The sequence below is a fragment of the Carassius gibelio genome, chromosome A19, assembly GCF_023724105.1.
Source record: "Carassius gibelio isolate Cgi1373 ecotype wild population from Czech Republic chromosome A19, carGib1.2-hapl.c, whole genome shotgun sequence".
Classification (NCBI taxonomy): Eukaryota; Metazoa; Chordata; class Actinopteri; order Cypriniformes; family Cyprinidae; genus Carassius; species Carassius gibelio.
Genome location: NC_068389.1, coordinates 25262065 through 25273912, shown reverse-complemented (window position 1 = coordinate 25273912; position 11848 = coordinate 25262065). Strand labels below are relative to the sequence as shown.

At 34.5% G+C, this 11848-nt stretch overlaps 1 protein-coding gene across 2 annotated transcripts in view; it reads left to right on the top strand.

The window, feature by feature from the left end:
* LOC127935725 (nectin-2) overlaps nucleotides 1–11848 on the top strand; it is a 149113-nt gene that overhangs the window by 95280 nt on the left and 41985 nt on the right. The gene's annotated exons all lie outside the window — the stretch shown is intronic.

The following is an 11848-nucleotide window of genomic DNA, read 5'->3' as shown; positions in this document are numbered from 1 at the left end:
TTGTGACTTATTTTATATTTTAAATATTAAATATATATATATATATATATATATATATATATATATATATATATATATATATATATATATATATATATATATATATATATATATATATATATATATATATATTTATTATTATTATTTATTTTTCTTGACTGTAGTGGCGTTAATTACATTTTATTTAATCAAACTATGATTTACATGCTAAAATATTTATTTAAAATATAAAACAAAAAGATATAACTTCCAAATTATTCAAGTAAAATGTAAATTCTTTAATAGTGTAAAGTTTATATTTTATTTACATAAAAAATTTTGATTTTTGATTTTTTTTTTAAATCAATTTAGGTTGGCATATATATCATTATTTATTATTATTTTGAATACATTATTATATATATTTTTTCTTTTGATGTTGGGCTGAAATATGAAGCAGGCCATGTTTTTTTGTGAGATTCACCCGTACACACTGTGGCCATCCAGGATTTATTATCCGCAGTTAAAGGCTATGTGAGGAACTATTACACTGACATACACCAGTATTACCCCGTTTAGTGAAAGACATTATCAAGATTCATGTAAGTCTCCTCCGTTCCTCGCCAGTCATGCGGTTTTATAACCCTGAAAGACTCCTCCAGATGAGGTGAGAACCGCTGGGACTCTAATCCTCTCTGAAAATGGTGCCACAGCGGGCAAAACTCTGCCAGGTTACAAACCAATGTTTCTGGCATGCAATTACACAGCCTGTCTGCAACCACTACTCTTAATTTTTGACAGCAGAAATGGGTTATGGCATCTCCAGTTTGCATCTGCCTCCGGTCTCAAAGCAACTCGGAGCCACTAGACCAAATTGCAAGTCCACACGTGTGTTTTCCTGGCCTGTTCCCTCTCATCAGCTACTTGTGAATACTATAAATAAATAAGAGCTAGTAAAAGCATCACTAATTGATACACAGCCCTGCATTACCTCCACGCCGTCCTGTTGTTTTGCTGTTTTTTCATTGTTGAAGATATTTAGTCTGTTTTAGAGGAAGAGGATGTTTTAGCATCACAAAGATGTGATTAGCGCTAACAAATACACTTAAACTTGTGTGGTGTGTTTATTTGGAGCGGAGACAAAAGCGTGTACATTCCAGGTCCCATTATTGTCCTGTCACATTATTTTTGTATATTGGTTGTTATTAAAAACCTGGTGGATTTCTAAGCACTTTGTCTCGTGTATCTGTTTGTTGACTTGATGTTTTCTGCATCTTGTGTTGTGTTTTTCCCAGCATCAAATGCAGTAAGTTGTTCTGCCTTTGCAGCAGGACGATGATGCACGGCTTACATAGCTGGTCTCCAACAGAAATTACATTCTGACCCCCGACTGACAAGTGAAATGCAATCCTTGGAAGGATGTTGATGTGTTTTTGTTTTTTTTGTAGCAAGGATAGCATGACGGTCGGCTGAACTCCTCGAGCACATATCGTTAAAAGTGGGTCACATGAGAGCAGGATCAGCGGTGAGATGTGCTCCATTAGAGGTCAGATTGAGAGAGAAATGTCTAATAGAAGCAGGTAAAATTACAAAAATAATAAACCGCTTTTCCCAAGAACAGTGAGTCAGAAGTAAAAAGGTGACTGCCTTTAAAAACATAAATAAATAAAATACAAAAAGTGCATGTGTGTATAAATGTAAATAACTGAAACATGATGTCTTTTAATGTCTTTTGGCAGTCTCCTTCCCCTTAGTGGGTGGAGTCAGGTGTCATATTACAAAATGTATTAAGGTCTTTTAGGATCAAAACTTTCTAAAATCTTGAAAAAATCCGTCATCGTAAAGGTCTGAGTCTCAATATTCCATATTTGGTGGTGGAAGTAATATTGACAGAGATATTTAGGCATTTGTGACAGAAAAATGCATTAGAAAAATTCAGTCGAGTCTTGATTGGACCCGGTGGCTGTTTGTGGTATAACGCCCTAAATTAAAACTCAGGAACCTTCTTTTTTTTTTTATATCTTATTTGGACATAAGGCTTTCATTTTATAGCAATTTTGCTATAAAACAAATATTTTATATTATATATTTTTAGATTCAAAAATATTTAGAAAAATACTTATTTTTATATTACCTGCAGATTGTCTTTTTTAAAATGAGTCCAACCTTAGGTCTGTATTCCAAAGTGTCCTCCAATTATTTAAGTTTGAAAAGTGTACTTTCACATCTATATTCAAAAATTGGGGGTGGCACTTAAAGGGTTAAAATGGAATAAAGTATTTCTCTAAAAAAAAAAATACTGACTGAAAACTGTTATACTTTAGTACATAAAAATACGAACCTAAGCAAGCCCTGGCAGTGTAGCTGTGCCTGAGGGGTTTCAGAGGTAGCCTCCATCAGGATGTACACACAGGGATCTCACCCCTTGCCCGTTATCCTCCACTTGCTAATGGCTTTTGACAAACCTGGAGCCCGTTGTGGCCTCGATCTCATTGAGCCGGCGAGACACAGCGAGCCTCTCCTCATCCTTGAAGACCCACTTCAGGCACCGCATCTGTCGCCTTGACAACACTCTGACACTGTTCTGTCACCACCTCCAGTCTCTCTCCTTCCTTCCCTGCACAAGGACACGTCTGAACGCGGTCGCCTCGGCTTTTGTGCAAAACATATACAGTTAGTTACTGAAAAGACTCTTAAAAATAAGGTTTCCAGAAGAGGCAGGGCCATAACCACCATAGACACCGAGAGAAGTGTCCCCTCGCTTCAGTATTTAGAAATTGGCTCCCCATAATATTTCAAATTCTTGCACTGATGCACAGTATTAAATTGACTGACTGTGTGTATAATTTTGAATAATTATAGTTCAAAAATGTCCTTCCATGTCTTTATACATGTAATACTTAGAGAGATGTCACACACCACAACACCCCCCCCCCCCCATCCCACTTATTTTTACTAACATTTTAATAATCTAAAGAATCTTTATCCACTATAAAGAACATGTTGTGCTCTGAAAAGTGTCCATGGATGTTGAGGGTTCTAAATAGAACCATCGATGTCAATAAAGAACATGATTGTAGCGCAGGCTGTAGGGGACGTTAAAATTGCTTTGTATTATTTTTTGATTAGGAACAAGTGGGACGTACATCAATGGTTGCCATTGATTAGAAAAAATAGTGATTTTCCAAAAGACGATCTCGTGCTGAGATGATTGTCGTAATTTAATAACATTACTCGACTGGAATAGTAATTCCTGAAGGAATGCCACATTTGGCCATCTGCCAGGTGGCTTTTATCCGGATACATAACACATGGGGAATACAGGTAAAGTGGCTTTTTTCCATTCATTTGATTTGACATTTATATATACAGTAGGGTCCAAGAGTCTGAGACCAATCAGCACTCAACAGTAAGCATGGCCTGAAGCCAGTGTGAGAGCGTTTGGACTCCGTTAACAGGAGCGTCGTTCATCCCTTCAGGCCACGGCGGCAGTGCCTCGCAAAATTTCACATTCATCTGTTTTTATGCCTTGCAAACGTAGATGCTTTTGTGATGTATTCTGTGTTGTTGTTACAAATTAAGCAGATTTTTGCCAAGATTGTTAGCAAGCCAGCTGTCATATGTGGTGTAGTAGAAATTGCAAAAATGATAGGATAGTTTTGAAAAAATGAACACAATACCGTTTTCGATTCCATTTAGATTATCAATTTAATTTCCTTTTTTTGTAAAGAATAATATATCTAAAACTATCGACAATAAAAATACATTGACTGTATTTTTAAATTATTATCATTTTATATGATATTACTAGAATAACAACTTTGAAACGTTGAAACAATTATCATGAATTTGAATTGAAAAACTGGAAAATAAAAATATTAATTTAGTAAATACTGTATATAAATGCATAACTACAAATATAATATTGAAATAGCATTTACATTTTCTTAATTTATTCAAAATTATATTTACCAGCATAACAACTGTGAAAAGTTTAAACGTCTAACATGAATTTGAGAAAGTTGTCTTGGTATTAATAACTGTGCTTTATAATTTACATTGCTAGATTTTCTTTTTGTAGAGAAAGCAAATTTCAAATATAATGAAAAACACAAATATTATTTCCAGCAAAAACAAAATAGCAATATTGTACCTACTTAAAAAAAAAAAAATTGTAATTAAAAGTTATGTTGCCAACATGACAACTGTAAAAAGTTTAAACATGATTTTGGAAATGATGTCTGAGTATTGAAAAACAATTTCTCACATTGAACAACACACATATAATTTCTAGCAATTGTATAAATCTATAGCTACAAATATCAATATTAATACATTAATCTATATTATTTGTTACATTTTTAATAATAACTATATTACCAGCAAATCAACTGAAAAGCTGAAACAATTAACATAATTCTGACTGTGATGTCTTATAGTATTGAACTGATATGTCCTCATTTAATTTAATGATAGCACTTTTATATTTACATATTTTATCAGTGAGCTACAAATAGTGCAAACTCTTAGTATTTTAATGCATTTTTAATGCATGTTTTTTAAAAAGGTAAAGCACTCATTTTTTTAGGTTTAAATGGTTAATAAAAATCCAGCCTTCAGTTTTTTGGACCCCACTCTGTCTCTGTATATAGTCAGAGAAGACCCCATATTTAATTTAACACAGACGAAACGAGGCTTTGAAGGAAGTACATTCTGTCTGATGTGTCGTGCTGTTTAAAGTGTAGGTCACATCCTATGAAAATTTGTGAAATAACATTTTGTTCTCTGTTCACATCAATAAAATGTGCTTTTGACACTGAATAAAGTCTATACGTATGCAGTAAACAAAACCGAATGTGTGACTGACATACCGCTGACTAGTTGTTTAATAAGGCTGCTTGGGATGTTTCAGCTGTTTAGCTTTATTTTCACAGTGAACAAGGGAAAAAAAAACATGGTTGCTATTGAAATAATAAGTCCTATTTCTCGATGAATGTAGGTCTGCCCTCTTTCTCGCCGTGCTCTTCTTTTAACGCACATTTCCTGCTGCTTCTCTCAGCAAGAATGTTATTTTTTAATGGCACACCGAGGACTGATAGGCTTCAATTATCCTGTGCAGCCATTTGCTCAGAGCTTTTTGTTTGTCTGACGGCGTCATGCCGCGGATGACTGGCCAACAGGTCTACAGTTTGCACGCAAATATGCACACTCAAAAACAACTACTTTTTTCTAAAGAGCAAGGAAAACGTAAATATTAAAATATTAGAAGTTGGTACAGATTTTTTTCCCTTTTTGACTTTCTTTGTTTGCTTTTTATTGTAGTTTGCATCTTTTTTATACGTCTAATAGGAAGAGGGTTGTTCATTTATCGAGGCCCTGCAGTTTCACAAATTTCCCTTTGAGCCTCAAGAGGAATGAAAGCTCTTTTTAACCAATACCTATTACCTCAGCCATCTGTTCCCTGGGCGTGAAACAATTCACAATTTCTCCGATATTATCTTTTTCATTTTGCCTTGTTGTATTCATTTGAATGATTTAATTCCTCTTCTATAAGTTGTATTCGTTTCACAGTCTGGGTGGATTCACCCTTTTGTGCTCGGGCTCATTATGGTTAACATCCCCAGTGGATGTGAGATTTTATTAGTCCTCTTGCCTCCAACCCCCTCACGGGGTCTTCAGAAATTAAGACATTACCAAGCGAACGCTTCATGCTGAACTAATGAGCCACTGAAACGTGCTGGTGGGGGACTCATTTTAAACGCAGCCTGACTGTCTGCACTCTGTATTACAGATAAAATGAGCAAAAGATTTGTTACCGAAGTGGGATTGAATTGCACAACACCTGTTCAACTTTTAGCCTAGTTTTTATTGCTTTTGAGCTCTAGATCTGATTGGACTTTCATGTAATGTACTGTAATGCTGTGACAGATCAAGTTGAGTTGGGAATGTGGAACTGACTGCTGCCATCTGGAGTGTTATCGTCCATTAACATCAATAATCAATGTGGTGTCAAAGCCACAGCCTAGCGTTTAGCACACATACCTCGACCTGTGAGTAGAGCTCGAGTTGTGTATTCTCTACTTTCTTGATTCCCGTAAGTAATTAAAGAGTAAAAAGCCAAAAATAAAGCAAGATTTGCATTTTCTGACATATGTTTAAGTTTGACGGTAGTTAAAAACAATGGGGAAATGTTCATGTTCTTTTATAGCTGCACAACTTTTCAAAGGTTTGATTGCTTTTGAAAGAAATCTCTTATGCACAGCATTGCTTCATTTATTTGATTAAAGGTATAGTAAAAAGAGTGAAATATTTTTACAATTTAAAATGTATCTTCTTTTATTTGAATATATTATAAAATGTAATTTGTTTCTGTGATGCGAAGCTGAATTTTCAGCATCATTACTCCAGTCTTCAGTGTCACTTGATCCTTCAGAAATCATTCTAATATGCTGATTAGCTACTTAATAATAATAATAATAATAATAATAGTATTAAACGAGTTGTGCTGCTGCTTAATATTTTGTAGAATCCATGATGCAGTTGTCATTTTCAAACATTACAAATGTCTAGAATGTCACTTTTTATCAAATGAATGTATCTTTCTTACCTCTAGAACTATTAAATTCTTCTTTAAAAAAATATATACAATATATGTAAAAACTAACATTAACCTATATTAATTAATGCTGTAAATGCTGGTCATTGTTAGTTCATGATACTTAATGCATTCAATCATGTTTGAGATTTTAATAGTGTAATTTTAAGGTTTTAAGTTTTGATATATTAAAAAAATTATATAGAGAACACACTTTTCAGCATTTCACATAAGAGGTTTTAAATGCTATAATAATGGATAAACTGCTCTAAATGAAGAAAAGAGTTTTTGTACATTTTTATACATCAAACATTTATTACCTTGACACTACTTTTAATGATTATTGAATAGTACTGATTACACGTCATTGAAAAAGTTTGCATAAAAGCTCTAGCATCACGTGTGTGCAGATGCCATTGGTTTAGTTTTTTATATATATATATATATAATGCAATGAAATTCATACATTTCTAAGTGTCGAAATCCTTGTTTTGTTGTAAATGATTAATGCATTAATCACAATCTGACAGTAATGTATTTCATTCGTGAACAGGTCAATGGAACTGACTTGATTAAAACAAATTTCCCAGCATTAACAAGCGGCTACAGTGCCTAACGTCATGAAATTGAACCATCTTGGCTTTTAATCAATGAATGCATTGATTCACGCAGAGGTTTTTTTTTAACAAATGTTTTCAAATAGGAGATAAGCTGATCTCTATTAACTGAATTCAGCCGGTTTAGTGTATACTGCACTGGCTTTCAGTTTCATATAAATAGCTGCTAAATGAAAGTGTTTTTTCTGAATGTTCTGAAGGCAGGTTATCAAAAGATTATGCTACGAGTTCGATTCAGTTGGAGATGAAATCCACCGGAGCTGTGGTGTAGTTAAGTGCTCTTCTCAGGGGTACGGCTATGGTGGACGGATCCAGGCCATAACCGAATCATGGCTGAGTGTCCCTGGCCGCGGGCGCTGGAGCTGAAATCCCTCGCCCCCCGGTTGATGGTCTGGTCTTCCAGCACACATGACCTCGCCGAGAGGTCGGGGGGCGATGGGCTGTCTGGCTGCTGCACTATTGATGTTTTCTAATGGCTCGTCCGTGTCTGCTAATGGAGGGATGGGATTGGCTGTGAGTTGAATTTTATATTTCGGTGAGTGTGTTCGTCTGTTTTTCGTGCTCGCACATAGTGTGCACTGACCTCTTGCTGTTGGACATTGGTGGGTACATTAGAGTCACTTAGTATGTTCACATCAGAAGAGAACCGTCCTCTTATGAAGAACTATGTGCAGTAGGGTTCCTGAACTGTAGATGCAGTTCTTCATGTTCATGCTGCTAATGTTGCTTCGGAGCAGTGTGCTGGTTTCTGGTTTCTCCAAAGCAGGGGGTTTCAATCTTTTAGATGCCAAGGAAGCCATAAATAAGCTCATCTTTTTCTTTATTTCAGCTAATTGCTTAACAAGGTAACGTTTCTCGTGTCCAGTTTCTTGAGGTACTAAAATAACTAAAACGGAATTATAAAATTCATGAAACCTATATATACATATTAGGAAAAAAAACAACAAATTATTTACAATATTAATAATAACTACAATAGTATCTCAAAATACTAAAATAACCCTGGTGCAAGGGAGCCCCATCCTTAAATTTAAAAGGCAACTATATATTTTCATTTATATACTTTTAAAACTAAATGTATAAAATATTATTTAGAAAAAATTGTATATACATATTTTTTACTCACTATATGTTTATTTATTTTTTTAGTTATTTTACTGTTGATTTTCTAATCCATTTTATTTTATTTAAATACATTTAAATATAATTTTAATATTTAATCATTTGTTATTATGCATTCATAAATTTACCCATTTTTACCCCCTGCTTTAAAGTACCAGCATACTGTACAGATTTTATAGAGTATAATTTGTAAAATAAAATCTATTTATCGTGTTTTTTGAAGTTATATGAATATAGCATGAACATTATCTAGTTTTAAAGGCCCGTTAAAATGTTAATTAATTTTTTTTCATATATTTATTATTATCATTAAGTCATTATTTAAATAAAATACAAACGGTGTATTATTATTGCTTAATGAAACAAAGTTACACCAGTTTTCATACGCAGGTGTTCTCGCCTACAGTACATCTCCATTATATTTTTTACATTTTTAATTTTTATAAAATGTGTTGCGACCTGTTTATTCTCCTCAGTGATTGGCCCCGTACTGCTGCTCTCTTGTAAAAGTACATTAATTGCATTTGTAGTTTTTTTGAGGATGGACTATTTTTATACATTTACATGTATTCATTTAGCTGAGGCTTTTATCCAAAGCGACTTACAATTGCTATATCTGTCGGAGGTCACACACCTCTGGAGCAACTAGGGGTTAAGTGTCTTGCTCAGGGACACATTGGTGTCTCACAGTGGATTCGAACCCGGGTCTCTCACACCAGAGGCATGTGTCTTATCCACTGCGCCAACACCACCCCCATATACTCATATACTCATATACTCTGATTCTAGAGAGCTCCAGATGTGGTGGATATTTTTATTCCTGGTGTAACTGTTAGCGTGTCGGTGTGAGTGTGTGTCCCCTGTGTGCGGATGTAGCTCTCATCTCTCCATCACTCACGGTTTAGCTCCACTCCGCTCTCATATTTCTCCAATTCAATCCTTCGTTCTCATTCTCCTCTGCGAGGGTCTCCCCAAAACACACTGATCCATCCTCACAGCCTCTCATTCACACACACTGGTGCTCTCCGTGGGACTCCCCCTCAGTTTCAGGTTCATGTAGACAAAACCGTGGCGTTTGGATCATCATGTCAGTCTGTTCTTCTGTGATGCACTGTAGCAGCTCCCGTTGCCTAAAATAGAGTTGCTTTACCTGAGTTTGCTTCTTCTTCACAGGTCGACTTGCAAAGACAGACAAAGTGTGGAGGAAGGTGAGAGGTGGATGTGATAGATGCTGTAGGTATCTGTCTACTTCTGAAACTGCTACAAAAGCTGCAAACTGCTAGATTTTAAACCCAGTCAAGCCAATATTATTTTAGATTCATATCACCTCTCTTGTTATTAACGCCCACTTATTGTGCCTCAGTTAATCTTTAAAAACACGAATAGTTTAATAACAGATAAATCTTTAGCAAATATCCAAATTAATACCCAACTGTGCATTGCACTGATTACCAAATTCACCTGCATTTAAAACTATTTATTTATTTATTTGAAATAGAATAGAATTAATGTATAGTATCAGTCATAATAGGATAATTATTTAAAATAATTTGTTATTGGACAGAATTTTAATATACTGTAGATGCATCCCAATATATTATAATATTTTTATCTCTTTCATATTAATAATTCTCTCTCTCTCTCTCTCTCTCTATATATATATATATATATATGTGTGTGTGTGTGTGTGTGTGTGTGTGTGTTTCTAATCACAGTTCACGTCTCCATTATTCTGTGCATGTTCGCAGCAGATCTATTTAATTTTGCTAAAGTAACAACACCAAAGCATGTTTTTCATTTGGTAAGAAATGCTAGTAATGCCCAGCGGTGAAGTGGATGTTTTCTGAGAATTGTTTTGGTATATGAAGTATTGAACCACAGCGTTCATGTGAATTTGGATTCAGCACCCTGGGCTAGAGCGACCTGAGAGAAGACTGCTGTCTGCCTGCATGTGTACGAGTATCAGCCTGTGTGCTTTGTTATGGATGACGTCTACCACACTGATACTGTTAGTGTTTGTGTGTGTGTGTGTGTGTATCTGCAGACATCCATTAGTGCATGACAGTAGAGGCAGACAGGAACACTGTGTCTCTCGGTTGGGAGAGTTGCCCCGGCTTTTCATTGCCTCTTCTTCCTTCCTTCTGTTTCCCTCCTTCCCTTTGTCATGCTTTTCCTCTGTCTGTCACTGTCTGAGAGCACAATACCTGAGCTGGACACATTTTTTTCTCCGAACATACTGAAGACTCCCGTGTCAAAAACAGTCTGTGCTGAATTCGTTGAGTATTTTGGCACAAAAACCTCTTATTCACTAAGTACCAAGGCCGTTGTCAGGGCTTGCGATACTTTTGAACCTTTCTCCAGACGTGCTGAAATATTGCACAGCTGTATTTAAATCAACCCATTGTCATTCTTTTCAACACAGTCACGCTTTCCTTCTATGTAAATTAGGCTTTTTAATTGAATGTGCTTTATTCACAAAACTATTTGCCAATTAACTTTGCTCTATTACCACCTGAGGAAAGCAGGCAGTAAAATGAATTTCATTTTAGACCTTTCTTCATATTTTTCTATTGATTATAACAGCAGTTATTCATCAACTGATGATAAAAAGAAGTGTTCTAGCCGGGCATAGACATATCCAGATCTGGATTGTGCTGAAGCTTATTTTTGGCTTTTTAACTTTGTTTAGCTTTTTAAAGCCTCTACATATTTAACACAAGTAAATTAATAACACACACGCACACACACACACAGTGTGTGTGTGTGTGTGTGTGTGTGTGTATTTATATTAATGTGTGTGTGTGTGACTGTGTGTGAAATGAATTTATTTACATATTTTTTTTAATTCATTAATTCAATTAATTAATTATTATACAAATTTAATATAAATATTTTTTAATTTATTTGTAAACTGGTTTCATACATTTTTTGGCCACGAATGAATGAATTGATTTATTTATTCATTTGCTTAATCATTTATAATCTGTTTTCATCATTTGTCTGCCCTGAAAAATTCTGTACTTATTATAAAATAACATACAATATTATATTCATAATTTCATGATTTTTTGGCCCTAAAAAAAAAAAAAAAGAATCTTTAAAAAAAAAAGATTATAATAAAAAATCTTTTTTTTAAAAAAGATTATAATATAAGTATAATTTAAATATTTATAATTTATTTATAATCTGGTTTAATAAATTGTTGGCCCTGCAAAAGTATTTATTTTTTAAAAATTGAATATATATATATTTATATTTGCAATGCATTTATTTATTATTATTTTAATCTATTATTTGACCCTCAAAAAGTTTTTTCCCTCCTGTTGAAAATCTGAAAGTTTGTTTTCAAGAAATGTTTTTTTTTTTCTGTCTGTTTCATATATCAGGCTTTAAAGCACTGACTCATGGACTGGATTGCTGTTTTGGAGTGATGTACAGTTCTAGTTATGTATGCCAGATCATGGTACAGTAGTTTGCCATCTTCCACTACCAGTGACTCATAACCGGCCTCAAAGATGGGAGATTCTGGCACTCG